At 43.8% G+C, this 20417-nt stretch overlaps 1 protein-coding gene and 1 pseudogene across 2 annotated transcripts in view; both read right to left on the reverse strand.

The window, feature by feature from the left end:
• The window catches only part of LOC146025425 (uncharacterized), an 886407-nt gene that overhangs the window by 477377 nt on the left and 388613 nt on the right, over positions 1–20417 (reverse strand). The gene's annotated exons all lie outside the window — the stretch shown is intronic.
• LOC146025334 (proteinase-activated receptor 1 pseudogene) lies at positions 746–6807 on the reverse strand (annotated as a pseudogene).

Below are 20417 nucleotides of genomic sequence, written 5' to 3' on the forward strand. Positions count from 1 at the left end.
CTTGAGCAAGAGTCCAAGTACTAGCCGGGTCATATACTAGGAGTCACAGGATACAGTACACAGGGAGCAGGCAGGAGAATGGTCACAGAACAAGCCAAGGTCATACACAGGATGTCACGGATGCAGTACACAGGGAGACGACCATAGAATAGTTACCAGGATAGCCGAGGTCATACACTGGAAATCACTAGACATGGTACCAGAGGATCAGGCAGGAGAATAGATGGAATCATACACTGGAAACACAGGATATCAGACCAAGCACTGGGAACGCTGGAGCAGGTTAGTGAACCTATACTCTGGCAGAGTCTGTCTGTCAGAGACTGCCTTTTATAGGAAGCACAAGGAACTGGACTCTCACAGGTGCCTCAATCAATGAGGGATGAGCATGTCTCACTCAGGTGCTTTAATCATTAAGCAGTGGTCAGGTTACACAGAACTGTCTGGCAGCATGGACTCACCCAGGTGCTGTATTCAGCCTGCAGTGTTCCAACTAACACTCAGCAGCATGAGACCGAGCAGAACCAGCAGGATTTCACAAGCAGGTAATACTAAAATACTTGAATGTTGTAACAAACATAATCTTACTTTGAGCCTGATTTATATAATTTCATTTGTATATACCTTTCTATTGGGGGTACTGATATAGATACATGCAGAAGCAACAGTATAAGACAACATTATGCAGTTATGCCAGTAGAGACCGCTCAGTTGAATGTTTTCTGTGAGCATCCATCTGATGTTTCTATAAAGGTCTTTCCCAACCTTTGTTACAGGACAGCAGGCTGTACACATATCTCTGACACTGGGAGGAAGCAAAGTAATAGATAAGAGGATCAAGGCAACAACTGATGCTGCTCATACACACAGACAGGATGTAGGTCGCGTACAGAGTCGGATTAGATTTATTACGGAAATGAAGATAATGAATTAGGAAGATGACATTTGTTGGCCCAAAGCAGAGGACAAACACACAGAGCACAGTGACCGTCAGAAACAAAGCCCGTGATTTCTTATGTGTGTTTCCTAGTTTGGAGGAGCTCAGGTTAAGAATGATTCCTATATAGCAGACAACAGTGATGATTAATGGAAAGAAGAAGAAAGCAGAGATAATAGTGAGGAAATAGTAAAAATAAAAGCTCTGCAGATCATTACGTTCCAGCACATCGTGACAAGTCGTGATACCCAATGTGGCAATGTTCTGCGTTTGTTCTCTTATGAGCAGTGGTACAGTACCGGCTATGGATATTACCCAGATGCAGAAGCAGACCAGCCAAGCCCGGCTCATGGTACGCCAGGAAAGAGACTGCAATGGATAGACCACGGCCAGGAACTTGTCCACACTGATGCTGGTCATGAGCAGGATGGAGCAGTACATGTTGCAGTAAAATGCTGCGATGTAGAAGCGACACATCCCATCTCCAATCACCCAGTTATTCCCGGAGAATCAGTAAGTTATGGCGAAGGGCAGCAGGGCAACAAAGAGCACATCAGCGACCGCCAGGTTCAGCATGTAGACCACCGCTGGCTTCCTGACCTTTATCTTCCAGAGGAACATGATGATGGCCAGAACATTGAGAGGCAAGGCCACGATGAGCACCACGGTGGACACGGATGGTACAAATACAGTCAGTAATTGGCCAGTAAGAATTACTTTTGCTTCTTCTGCAATTGCGTATTGTTTTATTCCATGATTGGTGTCATGACTTGATGATAAGTTACTGTCACGACCATCTTCGCCAATATCAGATGTATCATGAACTAAACGTTAGAAATTAAATACAAACCCATTAGATTTTTCTGCTTTAAGAGATTTATTGACCAAATAGAGTTTATGTAGAGTATGCATACAGTAACTTCCAGCTGTCCTGATTTTCGCAGAACCTTTCCAATTTATTGGGGCATTTTCCCAGAATGAGAGGGGCTGGGGGCATGCCCAGTAGTTCACAGAGCCCCTGGTCATGCCCTTATAGCAGCAAAAATGGGGGCGTCCGGTACTTTATTAGTAATAAACAATTATACAGTAATAGGGAAAACATACAGTCAGGTCCATAAATATTGGGACATTGACACAATTCTCATACTTTGGGTTATATACAAATCAGGTGAACGTTGTAGGTATTACAATGGTTTCTATATTTTTCATGTTTAGAGTGATCCCATGCAGACGTAGCCACAATGCCGTTCGCTGAGAATAAGACGCTCCAGCATCTCAAACACAAGCTATAAATATACAGTATATAGATCCCTCTATGAATTGAACTCGGGTCTCCAGCATACAGAGTGGCGCACTTATCCGCTAGACTATGACACCTGGTGATAGCGACCAGTGCTCATGAGTATATATAAAGAGTTCTCCCATTTAGATGCAACCGTAGCACCTTTCGCCAAGAATGAGCCTCCCGCTCTGGAGTTGTGTACACAGTAGTCTGCTCTTTTCACAAAAAAGGAGGTTGGACAGCAGTGCCCTTACATATGTGGGACCAACTGTATACCGTTGCTACTGTAACTCCGTAGTTGTGTGCTCCCATGAAGCCCTGGCTGACACCCGGTAGCTATTTTGTTAACCCCACCCCCTGTCTCTTCTGCTCGTTCTGTACTGTGCTGTATGTCATTCCTGCTGTAGTGTACTGTATATCTGTGGATCATATGCCAATGCTACAGGTACTGTACTGTATACTGTACTGTACAGTATGTTATCTTTCACAACGTATCCTACCTCACTCAGCGCGCTGTTTACTTGAAACAGGACTCACAAGTGCCTCACACGCACGCCCGCCATATTCTCGGCGAAGTATTAGAATGTACGTTTAATATAATGGACGCTCAGTATTCGCTTACTTGTCCTCATAGTGTAATGAGATGCACATCCATGCAATTCTATTTTGGTAATAAAAGTGTCTATCTAGCATACTGAACAATACAGTAAAGTAGTTCTTGCGCTACAGTGCATTTCAATAGTCACTTCACGCACATGCAATCTGGATACTTTTGCTTTAGCTTTGCATTACACATCTGATGGATGTGCAGTGGAGATTTCAATAGTGACATCTGGTGGATGATTGCTGATATTGCACTCATCCAGTAACGCCATTCGCCAAACGCCATGCTGAGCGATCCATAGCGCTGCAGCATGTCTAGGTGCGCTGTGGTGAATTCGCACGCCAACCACCATAGGCAGTCTAGATAAGAGTGGCTCCGTCTGTAGCGCTGAGAGTCTTTTATCAGGAAGACCGGTAAGGAGGCTATTGCAATAATCAATGCGTGATATAATGAGTGCATGGATTAGAGATTTTGCAGTGTCTTATGTAATGTACGGATGAATTTTGGATATGTTTTTTTAGATGCATGTAACATGATTTAGAGATAGATTGAATGTGAGGAATGAAGGACTGTTCAGAGTGGAGGATGACCCCTAGGCAGCGGCTTGTGGGGTAGGATTAATTGTTGTGTTCTCAACAGTGATGGAGATATCAGGTTGGTAACTGCTCTTGGCTGGTGGGAATATAATTAATTCTGTTTTGGAAATGTTCAGTTTGAGGTGGTGAGATGAGGTCCAAGATGAAATGGCAGAAAGACATTCAGAGACACGGAGCAATACTGATGGTGACAATTCAGGGGAGGATAGATATGAGTATCATCAATGTACAGGTGATACTGAAAACAGAAAGAGTTAATTAGTTTCCCAAGTGAGGAGATATAGATAGAGAAAAGCAGAGGACCTAAGACTGAGCCTTGCAGAACTCCGACTGACAGAGGTAGTGAGGAGGAGTTAGTCATAGAAGGGAACACTGACAGAGTGATCAGATAGGTAGGAAGAGAACCAAGAGAGGGCTGTGTTCTGAAGACCTAGGTTTTTACCTTTGTTCATATAGGAATAATACTCTTTGGAGTAACCATTTCTCTCCCCTTTGTCCCTCAGTCCTTCTCCCTCGCTCTCTCTCTCTCCCCCATCTGTTCTTATCTAACTCTCCTATACAGACCCTCTCCCTGCTAGTCCTTATATCTCCCTTCCCCGCTACTGCCACTATTCCCCAAGTTCCAGCCTCCAGTTGTTTGATTTCCTCAGTGGTTGTTCACGGCTGGCCATTCGAGGACAGGCTCTATTGAAGTCAGTGGGTGGGTGGTGTGGATATGTTGCTGGGCTGCGCAGTGTGATGTTATTGGACACCCTGCACACATCCAAGCAGCACATTAACCATCTGGTGCTCAGTGCTGCCCAGTGTGTTCACAGGCGGGCATTCAAGGACATATTCTGTTGAAGATGGCATGCGTGGATGGGTGGCCAGACTGTGCCTGGTGACCTTTGATGTCACTTTGCACACAGCCGAGGGCAGCATTTTTAGGCGTCTGCTGCTGAGAACTGCCCAGCATTAAATAAACAAAAAAACAACTGCACACGTGATTCCAATCCCCAAATCCCGATGATTTGGGGCTGACATCCTGGGATCCCACTGATCCCAATCCCAGGATTGGACACCTTAAGTGTGCCTGTATGCAGCAAGCTCTGAAATGAGCACTGTACCTTGTCACACTGTAGCTGCTGCCTGATATACAGCACCCTCTGTAGGTGCCATTGCCTCTATTATAAACTTACTAGTTAAAAGCCCATCAACATGACGGCTGCTCCTTCCTCCGATCTCTGTCTTTACAGCTACTTCTGTCCACAATCAGGAAGTTTGAAACATACCATTTTGGTTTCACTTTCTGTTAAGAAGTAAATTGGTCTATCGAGTGGCCTCTAGTGGTCACTGGAGATATTTCACCCTTTGTATAAGCAATTCTAGTATTTATGCAATTAAAGATTTGATGTGTCACAACACATTTGGGCTACTAGATATATACCATCATGATGGAGATAATTAGTGAGTTTTTGTATATAAATTGAATTATTTGATGATGGTGGGTCTTTGCAATCATTTAGATTATTTTTGTAATTATTTGTAATGGGGTTAATTATATACATTTCATTTCATAGGGTTGTGACAATGATGCTGAAAGAGTTAATGAGATTGTTAATTACTTATGAGGAAATGATAATGTAAATGGCAGCAGCATGTGGAAGTCGAAATTGCAGCTCTACGCCATTAAGGTATTACGACCGCCCTCTGCGCAATTCCATGACGCCATTTGCGTCTTATTAGCTTAAACGTAACTACCAAGGTTGGATGTGAAACATTAATGGTTAATTCTTAAAGATATGTTCCCTTTTGTCTCTTTATGTTTGTGTGAAACTCTCTGAGTAAACCATTGTCTCGTTTTGATTTAACTTGTTACAATTGCCGTCAACAGTCGCAAAGGTCAGTATAGTGAAACAATCACTAAACATGATCTTACTGATGCCTAGCCTGTGTTATATAATGAATCAGTGTGCGTAGAAAACAAAGGGTATGATTCCAGCTGATACTGGTTCTCAGTCTCACCTAATCCCCAAGGACAAAGAAACAAACATGGTCTGACAAGATTCCCATTTACAGGAAGACGTCCCAGTGAAGCTGAGAGCCAATTAAGAGTTGCCCAAGCCCCTTTCTTGTACCCAATGATCATCCAGTCTGACCCCACACCCCTTTGCTTTAAAAGCCTAAGCCCGGGATCCAAGAGTTACATGTGATCTAGCCAGAACACATATCCCAAGTGCTTGGGGGATTCTTATCCGGTCGTGGTCACTGCTTCCCTTTTGACGGTAATTGCTGTTCCTTATATGTGCCAGTTCTTGTGTGTATTAGCAGTACCTGCATTTATATCTATTGTAGTAATGTCTCTATTCCATGTATAAGCTGTACTGTACTATTCTATAGTATATATAGATGTGTATTGTGTGTTACTCTGTACCCCCCCTTGCGTCCACTACGGACATCAATAATAATAATCTCTTCTTAATTGAATGTGTATGTGTATTATTTCTTTATAATCAAACGAGCGTCTCGAATGCATTATCAGCTGTAATCTTAATCAATGTGCAATACAATTAATGAAATTGGTGAGCTGATCGTGTACTTAAGGTTATAAAGTGATATTCATGCATAAAATCTCATTGAGGAACTAAGTCGCATATGCGTCAGTATAGCATGATTAATTAGCTGTGCGGCTGCATTGATCATACAGTATATAGTAAAGGCTTATTTCTTATATAGCAGGGAACAGGTTAATCTTGTAAGTACAACAGAGCCAGCAGCCTCTATTCATAAGTAAATGTGGTTTACAGCCATTCCCATTGTCTGTGAATGGAGAAGATTTTACACTGGAAGAGTTATTGATTGCTGAAATCACTGTGGCAACCTGCGGTTGCTAAGAGTAACCGGTTACATGGTTTAGAAGGTAACACATACAGTATAATTACTACATTATCCACTGGTTTATTAAAATAATGATTTTAATAAGCACTACTGTGTAATGTATGGCAACCACAGTTATGCTCTCTTTATTGTATATCAGTCACGCTACCCTGTATTATATGGCAGCCACTGTAATACCTTTATACCCTCCAACATTGATAGGTCATAAATCGGTACATTCAGGGACGGGGGAGTGGTCACGGGTAAAGTGGGTGTGGCTACATGAAGTGGGCGTGGTCACACCCCCTTTCCAATTATGTGTACTTTTTGCAAGATGCCTCAGGCCTCTTGGCACTCCCCACCCTCCACATTCACCACTGCACTGCTTACCGGTGGATGTCTGAGGAGGAAAGTGCTTCACCACTAGAGACCCATGACCAGGTCCCCTTCCCCGAATATAGGCCCCTTCTGGAAAAAGGCTCCCGCCAAGGAAGCCACCCGGCCCCTCTGTGGGTGCGGACGGATGACACATCACGCCCTCGACCACAAACTAGAGCACTGGCACCTATAGTAAGAGCCGCTGAGCGGGGTAACAGCCCACTCCTCCTTTGACCTCAAACACATGGAGCCGGACTCCGGAGACAATGGAGAAGTGGCAACTCCATTGACTCGGGCAGAAAACCGGTACAATCGGTACTGTACCAGCTAAATCGGTACAGTTGGAGGGTATGCTCTCTGTATTGTATGATAGTCACATTGCACTGTATTATATTACAGTCTCTGTTATAATATCTGTATTGTATATCAGTCACACTATGCTTTATTTTATGGCAGCAACTGTGATGTTCTTTGCATTGTGACAGTCAAATTACCCGGTATTATATTGAAGGGTACTTGTTTCCTATCTGGGCGCCCACTAAGTTAATTGCGCACCATGCTATTCTCCGTAGAGAAATCGGATCGCATCGCATCGTACACATACACGATATTGAACGATGCGATGCGATGCGATGCGATCCGATTCGATTTCCCATAGGAAACAATGTTAAATGGCTCAATTTAGCCAAATTATCATAGGAACAATAGTAAATGGGCCAAAAACACCCCTGAACATTGAAATGTCCCCCCAAAAGTAGTTGACGCCACCCCGCCATCAACGTGAACCCGAAGCGTGGCGAGCGCAGCGAGCCCGCGAGGGGCGGCGGTACGCGTCCTCCGACCTTTTCATGCCCTACTATCCATGTCGGCGTGGAGTGAGAATAGAATAGTGTGGCGAGCGCAGCGAGCCACCGAGCCCGAAGCGTGGCGAGCGCAGCGAGCCCCGCGAGGGGACGCGGATACCTTCACAGGTAAACGCGTCCCTTTGCGGGCTTCCCAGGTGTCCGCGTCGCCCGCGAGGGGACGCGTATAACTGTGAAGGTATCCGCGTCCCCTCGCGGGGCTCGCTGCGCTCGCCACGCTTCGGGCTCGGTGGCTCGCTGCGCTCGCCACACTATTCTATTCTCGCTCCACGCCGACGTGGATAGTAGGGCATGAAAAGGTCGGAGGACGCGTACCGCCGCCCCTCGCGGGCTCGCTGCGCTCGCCACGCTTCGGGTTCACGTTGATGGCGGGGTGGCGTAAACTACTTTTGGGGGGACATTTCAATGTTATGGGGTGTTTTTGGCCCATTTACTATTGTTCCTATGAGAATTTGGCTAAATTGAGCCATTTCACATTGTTTCCTATGGGAAATCGAATCGGATCGCATCGCATCGCATCGCATCGTTCAATATCGTGTATGTGTACGATGCGATGCGATCCGATTTCATTACGGTGCCGTACGTAGAAAACCTGGGAGCCCAGATAGGAAACAAGTACCTATTGAAGCCACTGGTATGCTCTCTGTATTGTATGATAGTCACATTGCACTGTATTATATTACAGTCTCTGTTATAATATCTGTATTGTATATCAGTCACACTATGCTTTATTTTATGGCAGCAACTGTGATGTTCTTTGCATTGTGACAGTCATATTACCCGGTATTATATTGAAGCCACTGGTATGCTCTCTGTATTGTATGAGTCACACTATTCTGTGTACTATAAGATGGCAGTCAATGTGATGCTTTCTATATTGTACAGTATGACACACTAGTATGTATTATAAGGCAGTTGGTGTGATGCTCTCTGTATTGTATGACAATCACATTACGCTGTATTATATGGCAGTTGCTGTTATGCTCTCTGTATTTGTGACAATTACACTACTCTGTATTGTATAGCAGTCACTGTGATGCTCTCTGTATTGTATGACAGCCACACTAATCTGTATTACTGTATATGGCAGTTACTGTGATGATTTAGCTGATGCAGTCTATGCATTGTGTACGAGCCTCAATGATATTGTCTACAGTTCACGTATACTGTAGATGTGAACCTTCTCATCCTTGCCACAATGCAATTACATACTGTAGATGTGAACATTCTCATCCTTGCCACAATTAATTGCATATGTACCCTTTGTGTAGTCACAGATGTAAGTGCTCAATTTGTATTCTGTATGGATTGTGGGTACATATATTTACATGCTTCCATGAAGATGCATAATAACTATGATTATGAAAATGTATGATATCTGTAGGTACCCTCTATTATATGGCAGCAACTGTGATGTTCTCTGTATTGTATGATAGTCACACTACCATGTATTATATTGCAGTCACTGTTATGATCTATGTGTTATATGACAAGGCAGATAACTAAGGCAGACTATTGCCCCCAACATATAACATTGTGTATGAGGTATCCCTGTATTGTAATTGTATCATTGTCATGAATGTTGTTGTCTTACTTCTCATCTATCCTTACCTGGCATAGCACTAAATATAGGTCCCCAGGGGTTGTATTCATTTAAATTTATCCTTTCTGAAGAAATTGAAGGATCGTAATGGATTTGGTCTCCTGGCATGTCGCTGCCACCTGTAATATATAAATAATACATTCAACAAATCATCCTTTAATAAAAGTATAGTGGGAAAGAAGGCGCCCCTTACCTCAGTATGATTAAAAAAATCGGAATGCATATAATAAGTGGTGCTCCAACCAATCATCTATCAATAGTTATTTTTCAAACACATGGCAGTTAGGAGCTAAACACATGACAGTAGAGGGCTTATTATCTGGAGCACCATTTCTAGTATGCAATTAGTTTTGTCATTCACAACAAGTTTTTTTGATAAATCAGCCCCACCAATCAGAAAGAAGGAAATAAAACACCTGCAGGTATAATTGTGGGAGTCAGGATGTATCAGGGAGGGAGAGACTGTGGGTGGGATGAACCAATCAGCAGCAGTACATCCCGCCGCCCATGTCACGGCTCACCGCATATGTACTAACATATGTGGTGTGCAAAGAGCAGCTCTCCTGATAAGAGCTGCCCTTTGCGATTCCCGTGGCCACCTGAACCTCCACATTTCTAACTCGGAAGTCCAGCTGCTCATGCGCAGAGAAGTTGGCGGCCACAGGGCATGCTGGAAAGGATCTGTGTTTCATCCCTCAAAAAGCAGCAGTGCGGAGAGAAGCTAAACACTTCTATAGGGTTACGCCAGCCAGTTTGGTGAGAGTATGATGCCTACTTTCACTGAACTGCATCTTTTGAGTCATTCCATCTGACCCCTCCCTCACTTTCTGTTTTAGAGGTTTATCCTATCCGCCTCTTCTACCCCATTCACCTCTTTGTGGTGGTCACCTACTGCCCCCCTTCCAGCCATTCCTCATATTCCTCATCAATTTTTCTTCCTGTCTTCCCCACTTCCTCTCCTCAGAACAGGTTTATGCGGAAAGAAACGTTAGAAATTAAATAAAAACCCATTAGATTTTTCTGCTTTAAGAGATTTATTGACCAAATAGAGTTTATGTAGAGTATGCATACAGTAACTTCCAGCTGTCCTGATTTTCGCAGAACCTTTCCAATTTATTGGGGCATTTTCCCAGAAAGAGAGGGGCTCAGGGCATGCCCAGTAGTTCACAGAGCCCCTGGTCATGCCCTTATAGCAGCAAAAACGGGGGCGTCCGGTACTTTATTAGTAATAAACAATTATACAGTAATAGGGAAAACCTACAGTCAGGTCCATAAATATTGGGACATTGACACAATTCTCATACTTTGGGTTATATACAAATCAGGTGAACGTTGTAGGTATTACAATGGTTGATATATTTTTCATGTTTAGAGTGATCCCATGCAGACGTAGCCACAATGCCGTTCGCTGAGAATAAGACACTCCAGCATCTCAAACACAAGATATAAATATACAGTCTATAGATCCCTCTATGAACTGAACTCGGGTCTCCAGCATACAGAGTGGCGCACTTATCCGCTAGACTATGACACCTGGTGATAGCGACCAGTGCTCATGAGTATATATAAAGAGTTCTCCCATTTAGATGCAACCGTAGCACCTTTTGCCAAGAATGAGCCACCCGCTCTGGAGTTGTGTACACAGTAGTCTGCTCTTTTCACAAAGAAGGAGGTTGGACAGCAGTGCCCTTACATCTGTGGGACCAACTGTATCACGTTGCTACTTTAACTCCGTAGTTGTGTGCTCCCATGAAGCACTGGCTGACACCCGGTAGCTATTTTGTTAACCCCCCCCTGTCTTTCCTGCTCGTTCTGTACTGTGCTGTATGTCATTCCTGCTGTAGTGTACTGTATATCTGTGGATCATATGCCAATGCTACAGGTACTGTACTGTATACTGTACTGTACAGTATGTTATCCTACCTCACTCGGCGCGCTGTTTACTGGAAACAGGACTCACAAGTGCCTCACACGCACGCTATATTCTCGGCGAAGTGTAGTGTAGTGATAGTGTAATGAGATGCACATCCATGCAATTCTATTTTGGTAATAAAAGTGTCTATCTAGCATACTGAACAATACAGTAAAGTAGTTCTTGCGCTACAGTGCATTTCAATAGTCACTTCACGCACATGCAATCTGGATACTTTTGCTTTAGCTTTGCATTACACATCTGATGGATGTGCAGTGGAGATTTCAATAGTGACATCTGGTGGATGATTGCTGATATTGCACTCATCCAGTAGCGCCATTCGCCAAACGCCATGCTGAGCGATCCATAGCGCTGCAGCATGTCTAGGTGCGCTGTGGTGAATTCGCACGCCAACCACCATAGGCAGGCTAGATGAGAGTGGCTCCATCTATAGTGGTGAGAGTCTTTTCTTAGGAAGACCGGTAAGGAGGCTATTGCAATAATCAATGCGGAATATAATGAGTGCATGGATTAGAGGTTTTGCAGTGTCTTATGTAATGTACGGATGAATTTTGGATATGTTTTTTTAGATGCATGTAACATGATTTAGAGATAGATTGAATGTGAGGAATGAAGGACAGTTTAGAGTTGAGGATGACCCCTAGGCAGCGGCTTGTGGGGTAGGATTAATTGTTGTGTTCTCAACAGTGATGGAGATATCAGTTTGGTAACTGCTCTTGGCTGGTGGGAATATAATTAATTCTGTTTTGGAAATGTTCAGTTTGAGGTGGTGAGATGAGGTCCAAGATGAAATGGCAGAAAGACATTCAGAGACACGGAGCAATACTGATGGTGACAATTCCGGGGAGGATAGATATGAGTATCATCAATGTACAGGTGATACTGAAAACAGAAAGAGTTAATTAGTTTCCCAAGTGAGGAGATATAGATAGAGAAAAGCAGAGGACCTAAGACTGAGCCTTGCAGAACTCCGACTGACAGAGGTAGTGAGGAGGAGTTAGTCATAGAAGGGAACACTGACAGAGTGATCAGATAGGTAGGAAGAGAACCAAGAGAGGGCTGTGTTCTGAAGACCTAGGTTTTTACCTTTGTTCATATAGGAATAATACTCTTTGGAGTAACCATTTCTCTCCCCTTTGTCCCTCAGTCCTTCTCCCTCTCTCTCTCTCTCTCCCCCATCAGTTCTTATCTAACTCTCCTATACAGACCCTCTCCCTGCTAGTCCTTATATCTCCCTTCCCCGCTACTGCCACTATTCCCCAAGTTCCAGCCTCCAGTTGTTTGATTTCCTCAGTGGTTGTTCACGGGTGGCCATTCGAGGACAGGCTCTATTGAAGTCAGTGGGTGGGCGGTGTGGATATGTTGCTGGGCTGCGCAGTGTGATGTTATTGGACACCCTGCACACATCCAAGCAGCACATTAACCATCTGGTGCTCAGTGCTGCCCAGTGTGTTCACAGGCGGGCATTCAAGGACATATTCTGTTGAAGATGGCATGCATGGATGGGTGGCCAGACTGTGCCTGGTGACCTTTGATGTCACTTTGCACACAGCCGAGGGCAGCATTTTTAGGCGTCTGCTGCTGAGAACTGCCCAGCATTAAATAAACAAAAAAACAACTGCGCACGTGATTCCAATCCCCAAATCCCGATGATTTGGGGCTGACATCCTGGGATCTCACTGATCCCAATCCCAGGATTGGACACCTTAACCCCTTCCCGACATTTGACGTACATTTACGTCATGGTCGGGATGTACTTCCCGACACATGGCATAAATGTACGTCATGACTTTAAACTGTCACTGCGTCTAGAGACGCAGTGACAGAGGGACGATGTCTGCTGTCCCTGACAGCAGACATGTCCCTGCATGCCCAGGGGGGGCTGCGATGCCGCCCCCCCGTCGGCGATCGCTGTGATTGGCTGTTCAGTGTGAACAGCCATTCACAGCGTTTTCCTGTGTTACCAGGGAATCAGACGCTCGGTAACACAGGTGTCAATCACCGCCGGGCGTCAGGGGGCATGAGGGGGTCATCGGTGACGACGACACCTCACCCCACCTGCCCCCAAGGCTGTGATTGGTCCGTAAGACGCCATTCCGGTCTGGAATTGCGTGCAGAGCGGTCACCGTGCCTATCTGCCGTGATACTGACCTGATCCTTGCAAATACTTACCTGATCCTTGCAAATACCTTACCTGATCACCTGATCACTGCTTGTAGCGTGCTGGATGCTTCCTGGATCTGACTTCTTGTGACTTCCTGCTGCTGCTGCAGTGTGATAGAGAGATAGAGAGAGATAGAGAGAGAGATAGAGAGAGATAGAGAGAGATAGAGAGATAGTGACAGAGAGTGCTATATTTTGTGTCTGCTACCCCCCCTTTTTGGGGGTGCAGGGTTTTTTATATATATATATATATATATATATATATATAACTGTCATTGCTGCTGCTGCAGTGTCATAGAGTGATAGTGATAGATAGTGAGAGATAGAGAGATAGAGAGATAGTGATATAGAGTGTTATATTTTGTGTCTGCTACCCCCCCTTTTTGGGGCTGCAGAGTTTTTTTTTTATATATATAACTGTCAGTGCTGCTGCTGCAGTGTCATAGAGTGATAGATAGTGATAGATAGTGAGAGATAGAGAGATAGAGAATTAGTGATAGAGAGTGCTATATTTTGTGTCTGCTACCCCCCCTTTTTGGGGCTGCAGGTTTTTTTTTTTATATATATAACTGTCAGTGCTGCTGCTGCAGTGTCATAGAGTGAGAGATAGTGAGAGATAGAGAGATAGATAGAGAGAGATAGATAGAGAGAGATAGTGACAGAGAGTGATAGAGAGTGCTATATTTTGTGTCTGCTACCCCCCCCCCTTTTGTGCTGATCAGTATATCTGTGCTGATCAGCAACTTTTTGGGGGTGCAGGGTTTTTTTTTATATACAGTATACCTGTCAGTTGCTGCCAGTTGCACTGTCAGTTGCACCAAAGGTTGTGCACCTGCTGCCCCTCACTGGTAATCAGTGTCGCATCAGTGATCACCTTTTTTTTTTTTTGAGGGTGCTGTGGGGTCTTTTTTTAATTTTTTTTTTACACACACTGTGATTTTGTGGGTGTCCTGTGGCCACTGTGCGCTGATCAGTGACGTACATCACTGATCAGCTTTTTCGGCACAGGGTTGATCTTTTTATTTTTTTTTTTGATCAAATTCCTGTTGCCTTTGAGCACTGTTCAGTGACGGACGTTACTGACCAACATCTGTGCTCAATTTTTGGCGCAGGACCTTTTTTTTTTTTTTTTTTCTGCACTACATACACACTACACACTACATACTACATTGAAATAAAGTTTGTACCCCCCCTACACTATACACGTGTTGAAACATTTCACTACCAGAAACACAAAAATAAAAATGGCATCCCAAATGTCATCCCAAATGTCATCCCAAATGTCATCCCAAATGTCATCCCAGTCATCCAGAAGAATGTATTCAGCGGAGGAGGCATATGCCATGCTTGCCTCTGACTCTGACACAGCCAGTGAGGCAAGCGGGGAATTTGAAGGATTCATCTTAAGCTCCTCTTCCTCCTCTAGTGATGAGGGACCCCCTCAAAGACGCCCCCGTAGAGCAGCTGAGACCCCCCCCCAATAATTGATCTCGTATGGACCCCACCACCAGACAATTTTGAGCCCCAGGTTCCTGAGTTTTTGGCCATCCCAGGAATCCAATTTGATTCAACAGGTCTCAGAGAAATTGACTTTTTCAAATTATTTTTCTCTGATGATTTTAAAAATTTAATGGTGGACCAAACTAATTTATATGCCCAGCAGTTTATTGCACAAAACCCCACGTCATCATTTGCTAGGTGGACCCCTGTAGATGCAGTAGAGATGATGACGTTTTGGGGTCTGGTGTTTCATATGGGCATAGTAAAAAAGCCAGAAATTAGGCAATATTGGAGTACAGATGTTCTGTACAGCACCCCACTTTACCGTATGGCCATGACCCGGAATCGTTTTGAGTTAATCCTTAAATTTTTGCATTACAACGATAATGCACAGTGCCCACCCAGAGATGATCCCACCTTTGACCGGCTATTCAAAGTCAGGCCGGTCATTGATCACTTCAGTGCCAAATTTGAAGAGATGTACATCCCAGATAAATTCATTTGCATAGATGAGTCCCTTATACATTTTAAAGGAAGGGTTAAATTCCGCCAGTACCTTCCCAGTAAGAGGGCAAGGTATGGCATAAAAATGTATAAGCTGTGTGAAAGCACCTCAGGGTACACCCACAGGTTTAGGGTATATGAAGGGAAGGATTCAAGAATTGAACCGCCAGAATGCCCCCCCTCCCTCGTAGGTGTTAGTGGAAAAATTGTCTGGGATTTAGTGCACCCCTTCCTGGATAAAGGTTATCACCTCTATGTGGATAACTTTTACACCAGCATCCCCCTGTTTAAGGCCCTTGGTTCAAGAGGTACAGCAGCTTGCGGTACTGTGCGCAAGAACCAAAGAGGCCTCCCAAAAACGCACATTGCCCAAGTAATGAGAAGGGGTGAAAGCAGGGGAATATGCACCGAAAATATGTTGTTGGTCAAATATAAGGACAAGAGGGATGTCCTTATACTGACAACAATTCACGGAGACAGTACCACCTCCGTCCCTGTACGAGGTACCAGTACCCACAACTCAAAACCTAATTGTATCCTGGATTACAATAGGTACATGGGCGGAGTGGATCTTTCAGATCAGGTACTGAAGCCGTACAGTGCCCTGCGGAAAACAAAAATCTGGTACAAGAAGCTGGCCGTGTATATCATCCAGATGGCACTGTATAACGCTTACGTGCTATTCCGTTCTACCAGCCAGAGGGGGACATTTATGCACTTTCAAGAGGAAGTCATAAAGGGCCTAATATTTGGGAACCAGCAGGCAGAGGGCCCCAGTACTTCTAGTACTGGCCCCCGTATTGTACCAGGGCAGCATTTTCCTGATGAAATCCCCTCCACTGGAAAAAAGGGCAGGACACAAAAAAGGTGCAAAGTTTGCTATAAAAAGGGAATACGAAAGCAAACTATTTTCCAGTGTGACACTTGCCCCGACAAACCCGGCCTATGTATAAAGGAGTGTTTTAAAATATACCACACATCTATGGATTATTAGGTTCATCATTTCACCGTGCTTCGGGGGTCTTGCTAATGCCACATAGCACCCACCATTCATTCCACCAGAATCTGATCCGCAAAATCCAAAAATCACTCCTTCCCTTCTGAGTCCTGCCATGCACCCAACTGGTATTTTTTGGTCACATGTGAGGCATTACCGTACTCGGGAGAAATTGGGGCACAGATTTTGTGGTGCTTTGTCTCCTTCATTCCTTGTGAAAATGACAAATTTGAAACCAGAACTGCATTTTTGTGTAAAAAAAATAATTTTTCATTTTCACTGCCCAGTTGTACCACAATTGGTGAAACCCCTGTGGGTTTGAAATGTACACTATACCCCTAGATGAATTCCCTGAGGGGTGTAGTTTGCAAAATGGGGTCACTTGTGGGGGGGTTCCTAACTTTTAGCATCTTATGGTGCCTAGAAACCTACATGGTGCCTAAAAAATAATCTCATAAAAAGGAGGCTCCAAAATCAAGTAGGTGCTCCTTCTATTATGAAGCCTGTGGTTTGGTCAACGTGCACACTAGGGCCACATATAGGATATTTATGAAAACAAAAGAATTGGGGGAATCAATTTTTCGTCACATTTCTCTAGTACAATCTACTGTGTTCCTTAGAAAAATGTATTAAAATTGCAAATCTGCAAAAAAAATGAAATTTTGAAATTTCACCTACACTTTGTTTTAATTCCTGTGAAACACCTAAAGGGTTAACAAACTTCCAAAATGCTGTTTTGAATACTGTGAGGGGTGCAGTTTTTGAAATGGCATCATTTATGGGGGTGTCTCACATACAAGTCCCTCAAAGTCACATCAGAACTGAACTGGTCCCTAAAAAAATCAGTGTTTGAAATTTTCTTGAAAATTTGAAAATTTGCTATTCATATTGTAAGCCTCCTAGTGTCCAAAAAAAAAAAAAGTGCTTTTTCTCCTTCATACCTTATGAAAATGAAAAATTTTGAGCCAGAACTGCATTTTTGTGTAAAAAAATGTAATTTTTCATTTTCACTGCCCAGTTGTATCAAAATTGGTGAAACCCCTGGGGGTTTGAAATGTACACTATACCCATAGATGAATTCCCTGAGGGGTGTAGTTTGCAAAATGGGGTCACTTGTGGGGGGGTTCCACTGTATTGGTGCTTCGGGGGTCTTGCTAATGCGACATAGCACCCACCAAAATTCCACCAGAATCTGAGCTGCAAAATCCAAATATCACTCCTTCCCTTCTGAGTCCTGCCATTTTTTGGTCACACATGAAGCATTGCCGTACTCGGGAGAAATTGGGGCACAGATTTTGGGGTGCTTTTTCTCCTTCATACCTTCTGAAAATGAAACATTTTGAGCCAGAACTGCATTTTTGTGTAAAAAATTTAATTTTTCATTTTCACTGCCCAGTTGTACCACAATTGGTGAAACCCCTGGGCGTTTGAAATGTACATTATACCCCTAGATGTATTCCCAGAGGGGTGTAGTTTGCAAAATGGGGTCACTTGTGGGGGGGCTTCCACTGTATTGGTGCTTCGGGGGTCTTGCTAATGCGACATTGCACCCACCAACATTCCACCAGAATCTGAGCTGCAAAATCCAAAAATCACTCCTTCCCTTCTGAGTCCTGCCATGCACCCAACTGGTATTTTTTGGTCACATGTGAGGCATTGCAGTACTCGGGAGAAATTGGGGCACAGATTTTGGGGTGCTTTGTCTCCTTCATTCCTTGTGAAAATGAAAAAATTTGAGCCAGAACTGCATTTTTGTGTAAAAAAATGTAATTTTTCAGTTGCACAGCCCAGTTGTATCAAAATTGGTGAAACCCCTGGGGGTTTGAAATGTACACTATACCCCTAGATGAATTCCCTGAGGGGTGTAGTTTGCAAAATGGGGTCACTTGTGGGGGGGTTCCACTGTATTGGTGCTTCGGGGGTCTTGCTAATGCGACATAGCACCCACCAACATTCCACCAGAATCTGAGCTGCAAAATCCAAAAATCACTCCTTCCCTTCTGAGTCCTGCCATGCACCCAACTGGTATTTTTTGGTCACATGTGAGGCATTGCCGTACTCGGGAGAAATTGGGGCACAGATTTTGGGGTGCTTTGTCTCCTTCATTCCTTGTGAAAATGACAAATTTGGAGCCAGAACTGCATTTTTGTGTAAAAAAATGTAATTTTTCATTTTCACTGCCCAGTTGTATCAAAATTGGTGAAACCCCTGGGGGTTTGAAATGTACACTATACCCCTAGATGAATTCCCTGAGGGGTGTAGTTTGCAAAATGGGGTCACTTGTGGGGGGGTTCCACTGTATTGGTGCTTTGGGGGTCTTGCTAATGCGACATAGCACCCACCAACATTCCACCAGAATCTGTGCTGCAAAATCCAAATATCACTCCTTCCCTTCTGAGTCCTGCCATGCACCCAACTGGTATTTTTTGGTCACATGTGAGGCATTGCCATACTCGGGAGAAATTGGGGCACAGATGTTGGGGTGCTTTGTCTCCTTCATTCCTTGTGAAAATGAAAAATGTTGAGCCAGAACTGCATTTTTGTGTAAAAAATGTAATTTTTCATTTGCACAGCCCAGTTGTATCAAAATTGGTGAAACCCCTGGGGGTTTGAAATGTACACTATACCCCTAGATGAATTCCCTGAGGGGTGTAGTTTGCAAAATGGGGTCACTTGTGGGGGGGTTCCACTGTATTGGTGCTTCGGGGGTCTTGCTAATGCGACATAGCACCCACCAACATTCCACCAGAATCTGAGCTGCAAAATCCAAAAATCACTCCTTCCCTTCTGAGTCCTGCCATGCACCCAACTGGTATTTTTTGGTCACATGTGAGGCATTGCCGTACTCGGGAGAAATTGGGGCACAGATTTAGGGGTGCTTTGTCTCCTTCATTCCTTGTGAAAATGACAAATTTGGAGCCAGAACTGCATTTTTGTGTAAAAAAAATAATTTTTCATTTTCACTGCCCAGTTGTACCACAATTGGTGAAACCCCTGGGGGTTTGAAATGTACACTATACCCCTAGATGAATTCCCTGAGGGGTGTAGTTTGCAAAATGGGGTCACTTGTGGGGGGGTTCCTAACTTTTAGCATCTTATGGTGCCTAGAAACCTACATGGTGCCTAAAAAATAATCTCATAAAAAGGAGGCTCCAAAATCAAGTAGGTGCTCCTTCTATTATGAAGCCTGTGGTTTGGTCAACGTGCACACTAGGGCCACATATAGGATATTTATGAAAACAAAAGAATTGGGGGAATCAATTTTTAGTCACATTTCTCTAGTACAATCTACTGTGTTCCTTAGAAAAATGTATTAAATTTGCAAATCTGCAAAAAAAATGAAATTTTGAAATTTCACCTACACTTTGTTTTAATTCCTGTGAAACACCTAAAGGGTTAACAAACTTCCAAAATGCTGTTTTGAATACTGTGAGGGGTGCAGTTTTTGAAATGGCATCATTTATGGGGGTGTCTCACATACAAGTCCCTCAAAGTCACATCAGAACTGAACTGGTCCCTAAAAAAATCAGTGTTTGAAATTTTCTTGAAAATTTGAAAATTTGCTATTCATATTGTAAGCCTCCTAGTGTCCAAAAAAAAAAAAGTGCTTTTTCTCCTTCATACCTTATGAAAATGAAAAATTTTGAGCCAGAACTGCATTTTTGTGTAAAAAAATGTAATTTTTCATTTTCACTGCCCAGTTGTATCAAAATTGGTGAAACCCCTGGGGGTTTGAAATGTACACTATACCCCTAGATGAATTCCCTGAGGGGTGTAGTTTGCAAAATGGGGTCACTTGTGGGGGGGTTCCACTGTATTGGTGCTTCGGGGGTCTTGCTAATGCGACATAGCACCCACCAAAATTCCACCAGAATCTGAGCTGCAAAATCCAAATATCACTCCTTCCCTTCTGAGTCCTGCCATTTTTTGGTCACACATGAAGCATTGCCGTACTCGGGAGAAATTGGGACACAGATTTTGGGGTGCTTTTTCTCCTTCATACCTTCTGAAAATGAAACATTTTGAGCCAGAACTGCATTTTTGTGTAAAAAATTTAATTTTTCATTTTCACTGCCCAGTTGTACCACAATTGGTGAAACCCCTGGGGGTTTGAAATGTACATTATACCCCTAGATGTATTCCCAGAGGGGTGTAGTTTGCAAAATGGGGTCACTTGTGGGGGGCTTCCACTGTATTGGTG

This window comes from Crinia signifera, chromosome 1, assembly GCF_055691185.1.
Source record: "Crinia signifera chromosome 1, ASM5569118v1, whole genome shotgun sequence".
In the NCBI taxonomy this organism is placed as follows: Eukaryota; Metazoa; Chordata; class Amphibia; order Anura; family Myobatrachidae; genus Crinia; species Crinia signifera.